The sequence below is a fragment of the Palaemon carinicauda genome, chromosome 7, assembly GCF_036898095.1.
Source record: "Palaemon carinicauda isolate YSFRI2023 chromosome 7, ASM3689809v2, whole genome shotgun sequence".
Lineage (NCBI taxonomy): Eukaryota > Metazoa > Arthropoda > Malacostraca > Decapoda > Palaemonidae > Palaemon > Palaemon carinicauda.
The window spans coordinates 172,566,993-172,584,117 of NC_090731.1; the positions used below are offsets into that span (position 1 = coordinate 172,566,993).

Consider the following 17,125-nt stretch of genomic DNA (forward strand, 5'->3'; position numbering starts at 1 on the left):
TAGCGGGGGGGTAGGGGAGTGGTAGCTAGCTACCCCTCCCCCCCTCACACACCGGTGAAGCTCACTTTCACTTAGAGGTAGGACTTGTCTTGGGGGACAGGGCTGGCGGGCAAATATGTGTAAATAGCTAAGGTTTGTATGGTTAGGAAAAATACAAATGATCTTCGAATTTGTCATTTGTTCCGTAACCGAAAAACAAACCACGCTATTTACATTGGGTGACTTACCCCTTAGGTAGGGTGGAAAGTCCCCAGCCATACTGGCTTTGGCTTTACCCGGGGACTCAGAATCCGAGTGAGTCGCACTCAAGAAAAGGAGTCCCTGCACTTCACAAGTTCCTTGCTCCGCAAGGAACCGTGTGGCCTACATAAGCTTGTGTGTGAAGGAAGAAGTGTGACCCGTCCTAGGCAGTTGACTTGGAGTTCCAGAAGGAAATCTGGGTTAGGACGTTCCTAATACCACCTCGTCAGGGTATGGGGGACGCGACAGTATTGACTCAATACTCGGAACACAAGGTAGCATGGTTTACCTGCAGAGGTTCGAGGTCTGCTATGCAGAGACCAGGATGCTGCTTCCCAGTAGAGGGGATGATGAAGAAAGAAGTAAGGGCCAGACATACTTCTTTCATTCATGCAGACTAAAACCTGATAACAATGCCCTCAACCTTCTGCTACCTGTCCAAAAAGGAGCCTGAGGTTAGACCAACTGTTGTGTAGCCACCACAGAGCGATAGAAAACGTATCGAAACTCCTGTGGGTCACGCCCTGCAGGAAGCGGGCTGCGAAGGTCATTAGACGCTTCCAGACTCCAGCTTGTAGCACCTGCGTCACAGAGTAGTATTACTCGAAGGCGAGAGACGTTGCGATGTATCCGAAATCGTGCTGTAGGGCGACGTGACGGGGGAGGGTCTGGAGTCAGGTTGAGATGAATGTCCTTGAGTCCGAGCTGAAGAGGTATACTGGTGACCCTCCCCCGTGTCCTTCTTGTGCTCCCAAACCGGCTGCAACTGAGGACAAACCGGCTGCAACTGAGGACAAACTGCAGCTGTTCCCAAAGCTAACCTCTCGATTCCTTTACTGGCAAGAAGGAGAAGGTTTTGGGACATCAGATACAGAATGGCGACTCGAAATCTTGAAGGAATTGGACCGAAAGGCCGGGACCCCAAGATTCTGAGTCTAGCCAACAACTCAGGAGCGAACCTGAATGTTGCCTTCCCCCATTCCTTAGAAAGGGCGGAGTCGTACGAGACCAAGAAGATTGCTTACACACTGGCACATCAGATACAGAATGGTGACTCGAAATCTTGAAGGAATTGGACCAAAGGGCCGGGACCCCAAGATTCTGAGTCTAGCCAACAACTCAGGAGCAAACCTGAATGTTGTCTTCCCCCATTCCTTAGAAAGGGCGGAGTCGTACGAGACCAAGAAGATTGCTTACACACTGGCCGCGGCCAGAGTGAGCAGGAGCCCCAAGACGGAATACGATCAGAGGCCTGACGTAAAGGGTCTTGAGAAGATCTCTTAAAGGACTAAAAAGTCCGAGCCATGCTCCAAGTTGGAGGTCTCACTCCGACTAGGGCAGGGACGTTCGCAGCTTTGCATGAGCGAGGAAAGGTCCAGCGGAAAGGAAAAAATTATTCCTTTAAGCCTGAAGGTCATGGAAAGGCTGAGCGACAGGCTTCATTGCCGAGAGCGGAAAGGAGTTTCCTCCCGCCGAAAGGCAATAAGATCGTTATTGCTGGAGAAGAGGCCTCAAGGGAAGAGGTATATCTACCACGACACCAACCACCGAAGACTCTCCACTTCACCTGGAAGACCCCTGCGGATGACTATCGCAGATAACGCGACCTCCGTCCCGCGACTGTAGCGGGTTGTCTCTTCTTGAGGAGGAGGCGTAGTGTCTCCAGGCATGAAGCCGAAGCGATGCCCCGCCTCGTGAAAGATGTTGCAGTGTGGTTGTTTGAGTAGCCTGTGCCGTGGGAGAGGCTCTCCCGGGAGTTCCGTCAGGGGAAGCAGAAGGTCCGGAAACCGTTCTGCGCATAGTCCCAGTGGAGCTCTCAGGGCCATTGAAAGGTTGACAGACAACCTGGTCTTGTTGAGACCCATTCTCAACAGACAACAAAGGAGGGAAGACGCAGGCGTCGATGTTGTCCCACCATCACCGGAATGCATCTTGCCAGAGTCTCGGGGTCTGAGACTGGGGGGAAGAACAGCGGAAGCTTGAGGTTCCAAGCTGTCGCGATCAGGTCCCCCAGACCAGGACTTGCCGGTTACTCAAGGCCAAAGACCCCAAGGTACTCTCTCTCTACGAGGCTCTGCTCGGATAGTCGGAGAGAACATTCCTCTGCCCGGAATGAGAGAGCCGATGGTGGAATTGAGAGTATCTCAAATCAACTCAGTATCTCTACCGCAAGATGCGAAGGTGTGAAAATGCGTCCCCTGCTGGTTAAAACACGCCAGAACCATGAAGTCGACGCGCACGGAGCGACTCGGCAGGAGCTGTAGGATCTGTAGAGGGGCCAGACTACGGCCCCTAAGCCTGCCTGAATGATGGAGAGGTATCCTTCAGGTCCTGACCATAGGCCTGGACTGGCCAAGAACAGCATAAAAAATGTAGGGAAAGGACGAGAATATCCACTCCCATCAAGAGGTTCCATAGGTCAACACCCATTGCAGGTCTAATCGTTCCGCTGGTCCCATAGGGGCCAGAAAGTCCGGTTAATCGTTGCTTTGAAACCACCGGAACTTGGGCCGCCCCACAGGGAACTTATCCTGAGGCGACCGTTCGGAACTTTAGACGGGTCAATGAGGAAAAAAGAACTAGGAAACGTTCCAAGATAGGGCTGAAAGCTCTGCTTGACTGAGAACAGGTACTGCGACTCCCCTCAGCCTTGCCACAGTCAACTGAAGGGAAGGCTCGGAGGAGGGGGCAACAGAATCTGGCGTCCCCAGGCGGTCACCCATCCAAGTACCGACCAGAACCGACGTTGCTTAACCTCGCTGGACGGACGAGAAGCGGGGTTTCCAACGTGGTAAGGCCGTTGACTCAATATCATGGCTAGATACTCCAGATGTTGAGGCAGAAGAAGAAAAGAAGGCTCCTAGCAAAATACCATGAACCCCCACTCATGGTAAGCATCCGGAAGCTTGTCCCGGCGCTGAAGAAGGTCGAACCCGAGCCTACCGGAGTTGACCAGACCTCCAAAAGGCAAAGGAGGCGGAAGTCTGCACCTGAGCGGCCAAGAGGAAAGCAGGGAGAGATCTCTGGGGAAAAAAACCTGCGATGCCTCGGCGGGATCGCCACACTGCATCTCAAGCAGGAATACCTGTAGTCTAGGCTGAATTCCACGAGCTTCCTGGAAGATGGATGGAATGGACACTGAAAGTACCCGTCCTTCCGATCCAGGGCCTCGTTACCAGTCTGATCGATTCTGCTGTTCCACGCTGGACGAAGTTTGTTCGACAAACTTGATCAGGGCTGAGAGGTCGACTACGGAACTCCTGTCTCAGATACTTCCTTACAAGAAAGGATCGACTGAAGAAGCCGGGGGTGAAGCTGTCGACGATCCTATGGAGGACCTTCTCCTAAGGCATGGATCATTCTGCCCAAACGGGCAAAGTCTTCCTGACCCTATGGCATAGAGGTTCAGAGACACTGAATTCGCTGACAGAGACGGCAGGCGCGATATCCTTGGCTGATCACAGAGATCGTGCAGGAATGGGCATCGGGAAGCTGTCATCCGGATGATTAACCATAGGCATCTTCCCAGCGTGAAACCTGCAAGGGGGGGGTGCCAATCCTAGAGTTCGTGAACTCTGCCGCTCCCTCTAGGACTATGCCCCCCCGGGAGAGCCTCCCGTGCCATCTGTTCCTGACAGGAGGGAACTGCAATTGGACACCTTGTCTCAGTTGTCATAGCCGGTCCGATAACTTAGGCCGACGTGGCTGAAAGAAATAGGCGCTGGAGCCCTGCAGGGTCTGGAAGAAAGCGCCTCTGAGGAGTGAAAACGGAAGTCGACTTCCTCCGCACAGCCGCTGTCTATGTCTCTGTCCTTGGGCACAAACAAACTCTTCTCAAGGATGGAAGGGTGTCTGAGGTTGTCGACATCCACGGATGAGACACCCGAAAGGAAGCCCTCGGTCATTGCGTCCAGATGGTCCAAGATCGAGCTTGCCCGCAAGTTCGATACTTGACAACGAAACGCCAAGGTGCATGAGCCCGAGAGGAGGAAAGTACCCATGACCTTCCTGTAGCTTCCTTGAACAAAACCTCGGGTCGCAACCGAGGAGGGAAAGGACCTGGTAAGCCCCTTTCACGAGATGGAGAAGAGGAAGGGGTAAACCAGTCACCCCTTGGCCGATGGAGAAATCTCGAACGGAAGGCCCCCCACCAAAAACCCTTCCAGGGAATGACAGGGAAGGGCTAACCCAGATTCTGGAAAGAAGAATGTTGCTCAGACCTCCCTGAAGATTCTTCCTATTCTTGCATGTTCCATGCTCTGCGTTTACGGGGGTGAGGCCATGTTCTGGAAATACGCTCCAGAAGACTCGCCAAGCTGGCCATGCTGAGAAACCCCAATGGGAATCGGGGTCGCAATCGCCCTGGCGCTCGCGCGATGGTAAATCAATGATTTGCGCGTGGGCGAACGTGGAAGCGCCCATGCGCGGGCACGCAGGAACGCAAACGAAGGTGAGTGAAGGAGCGCAGAAGGAGGGCGAGCGTGGTAGGAAGGGCGAGAGCTGGTGGTCGGCGAGCAATGGATACTGCAAGAATTAAGCCGATGTTCGCGCGAAGAAACACCGTCGGTCCGCGCGACGGAACACCGTCGGTCCGCGCGACGGAACACCGTCGGTCCGCGCGACGGAACACCGTCGGTCCGCGCGACGGAACACCGTCGGTCCGCGCGACGGAACACCGTCGGTCCGCGCGACGGAACACCGTCGGTCCGCGCGACGGAACACCGTCGGTCCGCGCGACGGAACACCGTCGGTCCGCGCGACGGAACACCGTCGGTCCGCGCGACGGAACACCGTCGGTCCGCGCGACGGAACACCGTCGGTCCGCGCGACGGAACACCGTCGGTCCGCGCGACGGAACACCGTCGGTCCGCGCGACGGAACACCGTCGGTCCGCGCGACGGAACACCGTCGGTCCGCGCGACGGAACACCGTCGGTCCGCGCGACGGAACACCGTCGGTCCGCGCGACGGAACACCGTCGGTCCGCGCGACGGAACACCGTCGGTCCGCGCGACGGAACACCGTCGGTCCGCGCGACGGAACACCGTCGGTCCGCGCGACGGAACACCGTCGGTCCGCGCGACGGAACACCGTCGGTCCGCGCGACGGAACACCGTCGGTCCGCGCGACGGAACACCGTCGCTCAGTCTCAGTGTCAGCTCCTGTCTCAGTGTCAGCTCAGAAGACACTGTCTCCACTGACCATGTCCAGTCCCTCCAGACAGAACGCAGTCTGTCTGATCTTATCAAGGTTCTTGACTCCAGGAGGAACCCCAAGCCAGGAATCTTCCAGCTGGAAACTGGCCAGAGTTTTGCCCGATTCCTGAGGGATTTCGAGGCCTACTGTGCCAGTAAGTATACCGCAGGAAGCTCTGGTCGGTGGACTGTTGATCTCGGGAAATTTCTGAAGGGAGAAATCCATGAGGCATTCTCGGCCATGGGGGGTCCCGAGATCTCATACCCCGTCATGAAGGAACACCTCCTCGACTGGTGCCGAGAAGCCCGAGAGAGGCGTGATGCGGGCAGGAAGGCCCGGTTCAGCAGTGCCACCTGTGGCGAGGGCGAACTGCTGAAAATTTACGCCGTCCGGTTGGCCTCCCTGTACAGGTCTGCCTATCCTCGCCGTAGTTTGGACCGGAGGGAGCTTAGGCGGAAGCTCCTCAGAACTGTTCCAAGCAAAGCTGCGAGTTGGCTGGAACAGTCTATGGCCACCATTAATGTCTCTGCTGGCCGTCAGGCCACTTGGCAGGGTGTTCTTCACCTGTTGAGTGTTCTCGACGAGGCATCCCGTCAGCGAAGCCAGAAGGCAGAGGATTTGGCCATCAGTCGTGTGGGACAGTCATGGCACGGTTCGTATGCCGACAGGGTTGCCATGGCTGCCCCCAGCCGTTCACCTGGACCTGACAGAGCGTATTTACGCACTCCTCCTCGACCGGTCCCCAAACCAGCACCTGTGGAAGTGCGCCTGCCACCATCGCGCACCCCGGATAGATCTCTTCAGTTCCAGAGGAGGTACTGTGCATTACGCCGAAAACCAGGGCACTTTGTGGACGAGTGTCGCAGACGCCTCAACCTCTGCCTACGTTGTGGCTCGTCCAACCATCATGTGGCACAGTGTGGACAACAGGCGCCGGTTATGAACAGATCACCTGTCCAGAACACAGCTAATGCCTGCAGCCCTGGGAGGGAGACTACCTCTGTCCAGACTCCTTCAAGGTGGAGAGCAGTACCGGTGAATGCTACTCCGACCCCGTCGTCCTATTCTGGATCAACCAGTAGCCGGGAGACCCGAAGTGGGAGCGAGTCCAGTGCTCCTTCTCGGACTGTGGGGAAGAAGAAGAAGAGCAAGAAGGCAAAGCCCAGGAAGTCAAGAACTGAGGAGTAAACATAGGGCTTTAAACACCAGGCCTTCGATGTAGAAGATGGGGCTACATCGAAGGAGGGTGTGAGTGCTAGGGTGCATGCTCCTAGTATTCCAGCGGCAGCCTCGGAAATCTCGATTTCCAAGGTTACCCCTCAACCTGAAGAAGTCATTGCACCTCCAATGGCTCTTTCAGGATTGGCCTGTGATAACCTGTCCTCGACACAGTCCAGAGCTTCTCCAACTGACTCCTCCAGGGAGAAAGCAGAAACTGAGGCTGTATTGAAAACCCTTCGTAGGGTTAACCTGGCGCAGTTGGCTCCTGTACCACTCATGGTTGTCCCAGTGACCATGTCTGAGTTTCCATCGGGAGCGTTGGATGCTCTCATTGACTCCGGAGCTGAGGTCAACCTCCTGTCATCGAGAGTAGTACAGGATTACCAGCTGCAGATGGTACCCAACACCATTGGACTGAAGGGTTTAGGGCAAACAGGACCTAAGACCCTAGGTACTGTACTGTTGACCCCTATACTGCATGGAATGACATTCGCCCCGGGTGTGTTCCATGTAGTGCCTTCAGGAACTATGGCTGAGCACGTAGCGCTTGGTTACCAGTTCTTGAGAGCAAATGGGGTGATAGTTGACGGAGCCCGAAATCGGCTGAGCGTTGGCAGTACTCCCCAAGAGCCTCTTTGGGAGTATTATGTCCCGATACGTGGAGCCTGTTGTCAGCAAGTGCTTTATGCACTTGATGTCCACGCAACCGATTCAATGAGGATTGCCAGTATTGAGCCAGTACTTGTTCCAGTTAGTGTTAACTTTCCTAAGGGACTTGACACGTCTTTTAGGTGCCCTGCTTGTCCGACCAACTGTTGGCCGGAAATGTATTATGATGGCGACATCATAACCCCCGGTCTGTCAAGGAAAGTTACAGCAATTCCTGGCATCCTCGAACTGAAAGATGGAAAAGCCTCAGTTTTAATCAAGGGTTCATCTGAAGAAACTGCCAAGATCAAGAAGGGCGATCTCTTGGGGAAAGTGTTCACCATGGCAATGGTGGATGCTCCTCTATCCTGCCTGATAGCGCAGGAGTGTGACCTGACCCCTGAACCGAGCGTATTGGAAGAGATAGACAATCTGTCTATCTCCGACGAACTGGACTCCTCTCAGAAGGACCAGTTTTGTCAAATGCTTCGACGTCATCTTCCAGTCATCAGTACTGGTGATGATGTGGGAGAGTGCTCAAACACACCAATACGCATCCACCTGTATGACGAGACGCCCATTTATCAGAGAGTTCGACGGTTTGCCAAACCTGTCGCTGATGCCATCGAGGAACAGTGCAAGGAGTTGCATGAACTGGGTATTATTGAACCCAGCATCTCTCCTTGGTCTTCACCCATTGTTCCAGTCCGAAAAAAGGACAATAGTATATGGTTGTGTGTGGACTACCGTAGACTGAATAAGGTGACTGTCTCTGATAAGTTCCCGATGCCTAACATGGCCGACTCTGTATTTGGACTTCAGGGAGTCAAATACTTTACAACCCTTGACCTGGTTCGTGGATACTACCAGTTACCGTTGGCAGAGGACAGTAAGGAATACACGGCTTTCTCTACCGCCTTGGGACACTGGCAGTTCAGACGCTTATCGTTTGGACTGAAAAATGCACCTGCAGTGTTCCAGAGAGAAATGCAGAGTATTCTCCAAGAGTTCCCGAAAGCCAAGGTGGTTGTCTACATTGACGACATCTTGATACTTGGGTCTTCTTTCGAGGAACACCTGAAACTGGTAGAACGAGTTTTGGCTACTCTCCAGAAGCACGGACTCAAGATAAAACTCAGGAAGTGTTCTTGGGTTCAAGCCGAGGTCCAGTATCTTGGTCATCTGGTTGGACGTTCTGGTATGCGTAAGCTACCAGAATACATCCAGAAAGTGGAAGACTTCCCTAAACCGACCACTGTGCGTGAGCTACGGGGATTCCTGGGACTGGTCAACTTCCAACGGAAGTTTATCCCCATGTGCTCACAGATAGCTAAACCATTATCTGCGAAGACTGGAGGACGAAAATCTCAAGGAACTAGGAAACTGAAGTGGACTGCAGAAATGGACAGTGCCTTTGTGCGCTTGAAGGAACTGATCAAAGAAGACATTATGTTGTCATACCCTGACTACTCCGCTGATGCTAAACCCTTGGAGTTGTTTGTTGACGCTTCGGGTGAAGGTGCTGGTGCTTGTCTGTGCCAGGAGTCCTTGGAGCATCCAGGGGAGCGTCGGGTTATAGCGTACGACTCTATGACTTTCCTTGACTGCGAGACCCGTTACTCTACCATTGAGCGTGAGTTGGCTGCTCTGCGATGGGGAGTGAAAACCTTCAGGGCCTTCCTCTATGGTCAGTTCTTCGTGATCCATTCTGATCACCGTCCCCTGATGTACCTTCATGACATGAAGATGGTGGACAGTCGTCTAGCACGGACACTGGAGGACCTGTCCGAATTTAACTTTATTGTTAATTACTGTCCAGGAGATCAGAATGCCGCCGCTGACTGGTTATCCCGCTGGCCCGCATTAACTGACTGACTGTGTTAGCTACTGAACCCAGCACTCCAAAGTTGCCTACTGGACTGGCCTTGTATAAGGAGGTTCGTGGTGGTCCAGATTCTCTCATCGAATCCTTGGAGCTAGTCGTGAACTGCTGGACAGAAGGGTCAGGTGTCGCACCCGACTCTCCGCTGAAGGGAGCCAAGCTCCGGGATGCCTTAGTTCAGCAGTTTCTGAAAGACGCCGGTCGACTAGGCTTCAAACTGGACAAGACCAGCAGGAACAGGATCAAGGCAATGAGATTTTCAGGTACAGTCCCAGCTCTGGAGTTGCTATTGGCAGCATCAAAGTTATTGAACCTGGAAATCTGGGTCCATTGGGGTCCCACTTGTCCCGTAGTCTATCGTGATCCATCCGTGACTGAGCCTCAGTGTGTGCATCTTCAGTGTCTGTCTGGAGTGCATTTTAACCCTCTGATCGAGCCCCGTAATTACGTCCCTCCAACTGGCGTGATTCTGGGCCATAAGGCGGAGGTAAAATCTCGTGTTCCTGACGCTGAGGGCTTGATCACTGATGATCAGGAAGCACCGGAGGATTGTCCTGTAATCCAGTACGTGACAGAAAAGGCACCTCGTCAGTCCAGTTGTACCCATGTGTCTCAACACTCGGCAGTAGGGACAGTAATGATGCAGGAGACCTTATTTTGTGCTCTTGTTGATACAGGAGCACAGGTTTGTCTAGTGAGTGAGTCTGTACTGAGCCAACTTGGCATAGAGTACCAGGTACTGTCAGGAGAACAGCTAGAGGGGTTGACTGGTTCCTGCACCAGCATTCTAGGCTACGTCCAGTTAGAGGTGAAGTGTCCTTCTGGGTGGAGGCTACCGCTGTTTAACTATGCAGTGGTAGCTGCCAAAGACATCAACTTTTGTTTTGTTCTTGGTAGGAATATACTGGACGCAGCCTACCTGACACTGGATTCACCCCGAGAACAGTTGGTGTATGACCACACTACTGTTCTTCAGTTGTCTCCCAAGGTACTCTCAGTCTCCTCCCTGCATACCGAGACCACTGTGATGAAGGTAACTGATCCTGAATCTGATCAGGGAGTGTTCTCCGGAAATTCTCTTCTGTCCTTTAGTCAGGTGTCCAAGATCCAAGGAGATCATCGACAGATTCAATCTGTCATTAAGATGATCTACTCTGGGGTTCCTGCATCTCGAGTTCCACGCTCCTGTCTACCCTATAGGAGATGTTGGTCGAACCTGGAAGTTCACCAGGGTTTGCTAGTAAAGCGGAACCCAGACGGCTCAGTAGTCCCAGTAGTCACCTTCAATGTCCTGATTGACCTAGTTGCCGAGACACACCTCCAGAATGCTCACTGGGGGATCGGAAAAATGATTACAATGCTCTGTCGACTCGTCTGGCACAGATCTTTGATTAATGTAATCAGAGATATGTGCCGGACGTGTTGGGAATGTCAGACTTGTAAGGTCTCAAGGGAGGTGGTTGCCCCTCCGACCTTGAAAATAGTGACCTCTTCTCCCTTTGAATTGGTTGCTATGGATCTTGTGAGTCTCCCAACAACCAGTACTGGTTTTATTGGGTGTCTGATGGTAGTCGACCATTATTCCAAGTGGGTGACGGCAGTACCCATAAGGAATAAGAAGAGCAGTACGATATGCCAGGCGCTTGAAGACCGAGTTTTTCCTGTTATTCCTCGTGTTCCAGTCCGAATATTGACTGATAACGGCCCTGAGTTTATTTCCCAGGAATTTACTGAGTTGTTGGAGCGGTATAATGTTGTACATGTGAAAACAACTCCGTATAAACCCTCTAGTAACGGTGCAGTGGAGCGAGTGAATCGTACCATTGGTGAGTTACTGAGGGTGATTTCTGGGGAATCTCGGAAATGGGACCAGTTCTTATCCCGAGCAGTTCTCAGCTACAACCATTCCCACCACACTGAGATTGGCTGTACTCCAGCTGAGAACATTCTGAAGGGTGCTCACGATGTTGATAGTATCCCGTTGCTATCAGCAGAAACGAGAGACCCATAGGCTGAAGGACATCCTCGGTACAAACCGTTTAAAGAGGGTTCTCTGGTGCTTAAGAAGGTGCACCTGTTGGGACACCTTCTGACGAACAAGCTCATCCCTAGGTTTGAGGGGGTATTCCGTGTTACTAAGGTACACGAGAATAAGGTCACCTATGAGCTGCAGAGACTGCCTGATGGTGAACTGATAAAAGCTCACCATATCCAGTTAAAGGCCTGGTTTGAACCTCCAGTTTATCTTAGGAGGCACTTTCTCTGGTATCCGAAGGGTCCTGATCCTGTAACAGAGACTGAATAGTCCAGAACTCATGGATGACAGTCCTGTTTCTTCTGAAGTCTCTGAGAGTTCTAGTTCTAGTAGTGATGGCGACTCCTATGGGGTGGCTGCAGTAGTGGCGTCCTACCTTCTGTCTCGAGATTGTAACAAGTCCCGACGACAGAGGAAAAGTCACCATCCTACTAGGGCTACTACTCAGCCTAAGCCCATTCTAAAGCCAGCTAGGACTTACGAGAGAAAGAAAACACTGGATGCTTGGTTATATCCTCCGGAAAATTGTGATGAGACTCCTGTGTTAAAGCCTGAATCGTTTCGAGATCATTTGGTCCTCCAACTATGGGAGAACAGCCCCACTGAAATGTGTAAAACCCCTATTTTGTCTCCCGAGTCAGTGGTTCACTGTCCTGTTCCTGAATTGCCAATGCCCTAGTTCTTAGCTTTTTCTTTCCAAGAGGAAGGTATCGTTCATCCTCCAGGGAGTTGGGAATTCTGGGAAGTTTCCAGTATTCCATTATTGGAACTACCTTCTGTTGGTTCCAAGAGTTCCAGTCCAGATTGGTCAAGACCTGCTACTTTAGAAAGCTCTGTTTCTGAATCGGCAGTGTCTAATTATCCTGATAATGATTTTCTCGGTTTATTGCCACCCGATTGTGACGACCGACTGTCGCCTGAAGATCCCACCTTTAGTGGATTTAGTCCCCCATGGACTAGGTCAAAAGGTCCTGTTCTTGACCTACCTTTAGTTCAGTCTCGAGTCCTGGAGTGGAGACCTCGTCTCACTGACCAGATGAATATTATAGAGAGGGAACCATCCTCCATTCCTGAGTCACCTCAGAATTTAAACCCATTCTTACATTCTGATGGTGGATTAAAACACTGGTCAGAGCTCGAGGCTGAAATGGCACAGTCAGGTATATCTAACCTGAACGATACAGCACTGTTTGGGTCTCCCGAAACACAACGTTGCCCCGGGTCATCGCCTGATTTTTCGGGATTTTTATTGTCCTCTTCTGAGTCTACGGATTCTGTCTCTGGTTTACCTCAGAGTGTGTCGATCACCCGCCGATACCAACTCTTGTGCAAGGTTATCGATCGATTGAAGACACCCAGCCTGTATCTGGAGAGTCGCCGGCTTAGCCTGTCTCCTGTGCTGCGAGAGATTAATATGGCTCGCCAGCAGATTGCTGAATCCCGGCGCATGTCCCGAGACAGAATTTTGAGACTGAGAAGAAGAACTATAATTTTCCCACTGAATTAATCTTTGAACAGTTTTTTAAAGAAAGTTTTGATAGTAATTACCCTTTTTTGTTCTTATTAGTTATAATTTACTTCCCACATTGGGTATCTGAAAGGCTGAGAAAGGGACACGTGGTGTGAGGAAATCTTTATTTAGTCACGGTTTCTGTAATTGTTGCATTATTGTAGTCCTGTAAATTGACCTTGACCGTGACAGTTATAATAGATTCAATAAATTCCTTTTATCATGTAATACCTGTAGTCCAAAATCAATGAGTTTTGTATGTTTTTAAATTGATTTTGGACTACAATGAATGTAATTTTTTGACTGATCCTGAATGTATACCTGTAATACTGATGTTTTCTGTATAGTATAATGGAAATTGTTATGTTGTATATTATTGAAACATTGTTGGGAGGAATAGACGGTAATCAAACTTTTTATTTGTAAGTACTGGATCTCCATTGTGTTTAAAAGGTTGTCTATTCCTATTGCTTTTTGTTAAATCTTGAGTCTGAAAAAAAAAATGTATTGTACCCAATGTAAATTGATATACAATTGGATATGTAACTGAAGGAAGGGAGGATGAATTAAATCTTTAGTTGGTCATCCTACCTTTTTATTGAATTTATTTTTGCAAGGTAAAATTTTTTTTTTCACTTGAATGTATGAAGTTAGTGTAGGGCGTTGTTGCTAGTCGTAAGACAATGTTGAGTTGACCAAAAAATCTAGAGGGGGGGAATGTGAAAAAAATTAATAATAGTTGGGGAAAATATAAACCATTTCCACATATAACGAGCTTGGGTTATATATGTTTTAAAGTAACTCTCATTGTCAATTCCCTTTTGTCATAATGTCTGATATTCTGCCCCAGTACTGTACTATAATGATTTTCCATATACTGTATTCACTGTAAAGATTTAAATTTTTCTTAAATAGGTTTACATATTTTGCCAGCAACAAATTCATTTATTTTTATAACAGAAAGTCATGAATAGAAGCATTATTTATATTTTTAAGGGGCACTGTAATATTTTTTGGTCCTACCAGTTGTCTAACCACCCTTGTTTTTGCAGCAAGCCCTACTCTCTGTAGGGTTTGAATGTGTAACCAGAGTTTGAGTAAATAGAAGTACTGTACTTTACAAGAATAGGTTCCTTCATCAAGAAAAGAAAAAAGAACAGATACGGCAGACATTTATGTTGACAGAAGTTCCCAATTGTAAGGGAAATTTACTCGAGACCACTGTATGTACAGTATATAGGAACAGAGTATCTGTCTAGTACTGCTCATAACAATTATGAATGTGGTTGATGGCCTGTTACCAGTGTGTAGTGGTGGGTGTGTCTGCTCTGTACAGGTATTCATTTTTCACTGCCTGTGAACTGTAAGTACCATCATGTGTTTGAATGAATAACACCACAACCAATGTATTATAAGGCCATTGGCGATTGCTCGTGTTGTTGACAAAATTTTTGAGACATTGTTATTATGGGCCCGCAGAGACCTGTACGACATAGTATGCGGCTGTACTTTTCAGAAATTAGGACTGTTTAAGTGACTTTGCATCCCAATGGTGGACGGGAGATTGATGAGAACAGTATTGATTTAGGGAAAATTGTGGTACTGTATTTTTCACCGTTATATGTTCTTTATAGATGGCATACTGGTACTTGCCCAAATAGATACACGGTTAGAAGTGCCCCTGGTTATACTTGAACTGTATAGGAACACTTATGAGTGTCCCCCCAGTGGAAATCTTGTTTGTGTAATGTGTTTATTTTGTTACCCGGATGCTGAAGTTTTCCGAAAGGGATGCTAATTTTTCCTTTGATTATTTATTCTAATTGATATACTGTAATATTATTCCTATTAGTTTTTCCAAATAAACATTTCTTGTTTTTTATGTATACAGTACCGCATCTCATTCCAGTTCCTTAAACCACTGAGTTCCCCTACTCAGCCACTGTTTTTTTAATCTTTCAAATAACTTATAATAATCCCTTTCACCTAATATTCTTATACTTATGATCAGCAAGCTGGAGAAGCAAAGGTTTAAGTCAGGATCTAGCTGGGTCCCCTTGCCCATTATAAATCAAGGGGTGGTGCCCAGTGCTTTGAACTGTTACTTAGGTTTTTGGGTATTCCACTGTTGTATATTTTTTGTGTAGTGAACGTCGGGTTGTGGTCGGCATTCGGACACTAGGCAGTTCGGGTGCTACCTCTGGCCACAGTCCGCAAACCACTACAGCGCGACGGAACACCGTCGGTCCGCGCGACGGAACACCGTCGGTCCGCGCGACGGAACACCGTGTCCGCGCGATGGAATACCGTTGGTTCGCGCACGGGCGAACATTGGAGAGCATGTGCGCGGTCGCGCATGAGCGTAGGCGTGCAGACACGTGGGCGCGCAGGTGAGCGCAGGCGGTCGGGAGACCGATGACGCGTAGGCGGGCGATGGCGCGTTGACGAGCAATGGCGCGTTCTGGCGAGCGATAGCCCGTAGGAGAGTGAAGGCGCGTTGGCAAGCGATGGCGCGTCGGCAAGCCATGGCGCGTTGGCGAGCGGTGGTGCGTTAACAAAACGCTAGCGCACAGGTGAAGAATCACGCGGGCGTGTAGGCGATTGCCAACGCGAGAGAGACTAGTGATGGTTAGCGCGCATCGCGCTAACAGAAGGCGCGCAGGTGCATCAGGAAGGTGAGCGCTGTTAATCAGGCGATCCTAGACGGTCAGAAAACCGTTGGCGCCCATTGGTGCGTGGCAAAGAAGGGCGCGCCGATGTGCGCTGGCGATTGAAGAAAGCTGGCGCACAGAAGGACAGAAGTAAAGGTGAGCGCTGGCGAGCAGGAAGAAGATCTACGGCAAGACTCGGCTACCGGAGATCGTGATCCACAGCAGGCGAGCGCTAGATCGCTACTGATGGTGTTCAGGGGAACTGACACGCGTGGCAGATCGATGGCGATCGTTGACACGTAGGAGATTGCTGACGAGCAGGTGAACGTTGACGCGTCTAAGGTCGCTGGCGAGCAGAAGGCAATGCGTGGAAGCCTGTGCGTAGAAGAAGAGTCCTTGACCCAGACCTGAACTGAAGTTCTAGATCGCGAGGGCGAACATAGGCGCGTAACAGGAACCAACAGGAACAGCAGAGATGATCATCATGAGAGCGCTGACGAACAGGAGAGCGCTGGCGAACAGGAGAGCGCTGGCGAACAGGAGAGCGCTGGCCAACAGGAGAGCGCTAGCGATCAGGAAAGCGCTGATGAGCAGGAGAGCGCCTGTGCGCTAACACTGAGCTGGCAGAAGGGCGCACAGGGGAACCCTGACACGCAAGGGAAGAACCCCCGTGGGAGGCAACCCTTTGCCCCGAAGGGATCGTTGTCCGTCGGGAGACTGATGTCCGTCGGAAGACCATTGTCTGTCCGCCGGGAGACTGATGTCCGTCAGAAGACCGTTGTCCGTCGGGAAGACCGTTGTCCGTCGGGAAGACCGTTGTCCGTCGGGAAGACCGTTGCCCGTCTGCACCAGGGGCGGAAGATCAAGAAGAAGGAGTTGTAGGCTGCATACGGAGATTCAAAAAGGCGCCTCTTAGCACCCTTATAGGGAGATGGGAGGCCCTTACGACGAGGCGGACGGTGAGCCTTACGGCGAAGGAGGCCAACAGCAACAACAGCAGAAGAATCCTCCGATCCCTATGAGTGTACTCTCCCGCGAACGAAAGAGAAACACTTCGTAGAAGAGACTGGTCAGCCAGTGACCTAAAAGGAGCAATCCTCCAAAGAGGGGCTCCTGCAGTTGCCCAGCCCCTTGAGCGAAACTGCAGGTGCGACCGCTCAGCACCAAGAGCATAGTCGCACGAAAAAAAGGCAAGAGAAGAACCCCCCAAAAGGGGAAAAACTCAAGCCTGGACAGGAAAAACTTCCCTCGGAAGGAAAGTTACCCACCCAAAGAGGCGAGCCTCCTGAGAGTTCTAAAATGAACTGGAGAGCTGTCAATCGTCACGGGAGTACTTTCAGTAGAAGGAGACACGCCCCTGACGAAAATCCAAAGGGGGAGGCAGCAACAGCCGAATCCCCAGGCCTCAACAAGACAGCTCACACCGTTGCCATATTACAGAAACGAACTAGATCGGTAACTGTAAAAAAATAAAACAAAAATCATTAGTACACATTCATTCCCCCGGGAAGGGTCCGAAGAGGAATCCCGAGGGAAAGGAAAACAAGAATTACACAACAGGCACGTGCCCTCACAACCACTTACACTCACGGAAGGAGAGCTGTAACCAAAACAGAATTATAACAATTATAATTATGTAACTATGTAATTTATGCCCCCTGTGGCCGCGGGGGCATAAAACAATTAGAATAGCGCCAACGTTATCCCTGCGTGTCGTAAGAGGCGACTAAAAGGGACGGGACG

At 50.7% G+C, this 17,125-nt stretch overlaps 1 protein-coding gene and 1 pseudogene across 1 annotated transcript in view; both read right to left on the reverse strand.

Moving 5' to 3' along the window:
* Positions 1 to 17,125, reverse strand: part of LOC137644186 (autophagy-related protein 13-like) — a 97,673-nt gene that overhangs the window by 34,890 nt on the left and 45,658 nt on the right. The gene's annotated exons all lie outside the window — the stretch shown is intronic.
* Positions 2,927 to 3,045, reverse strand: LOC137644703 (5S ribosomal RNA; annotated as a pseudogene).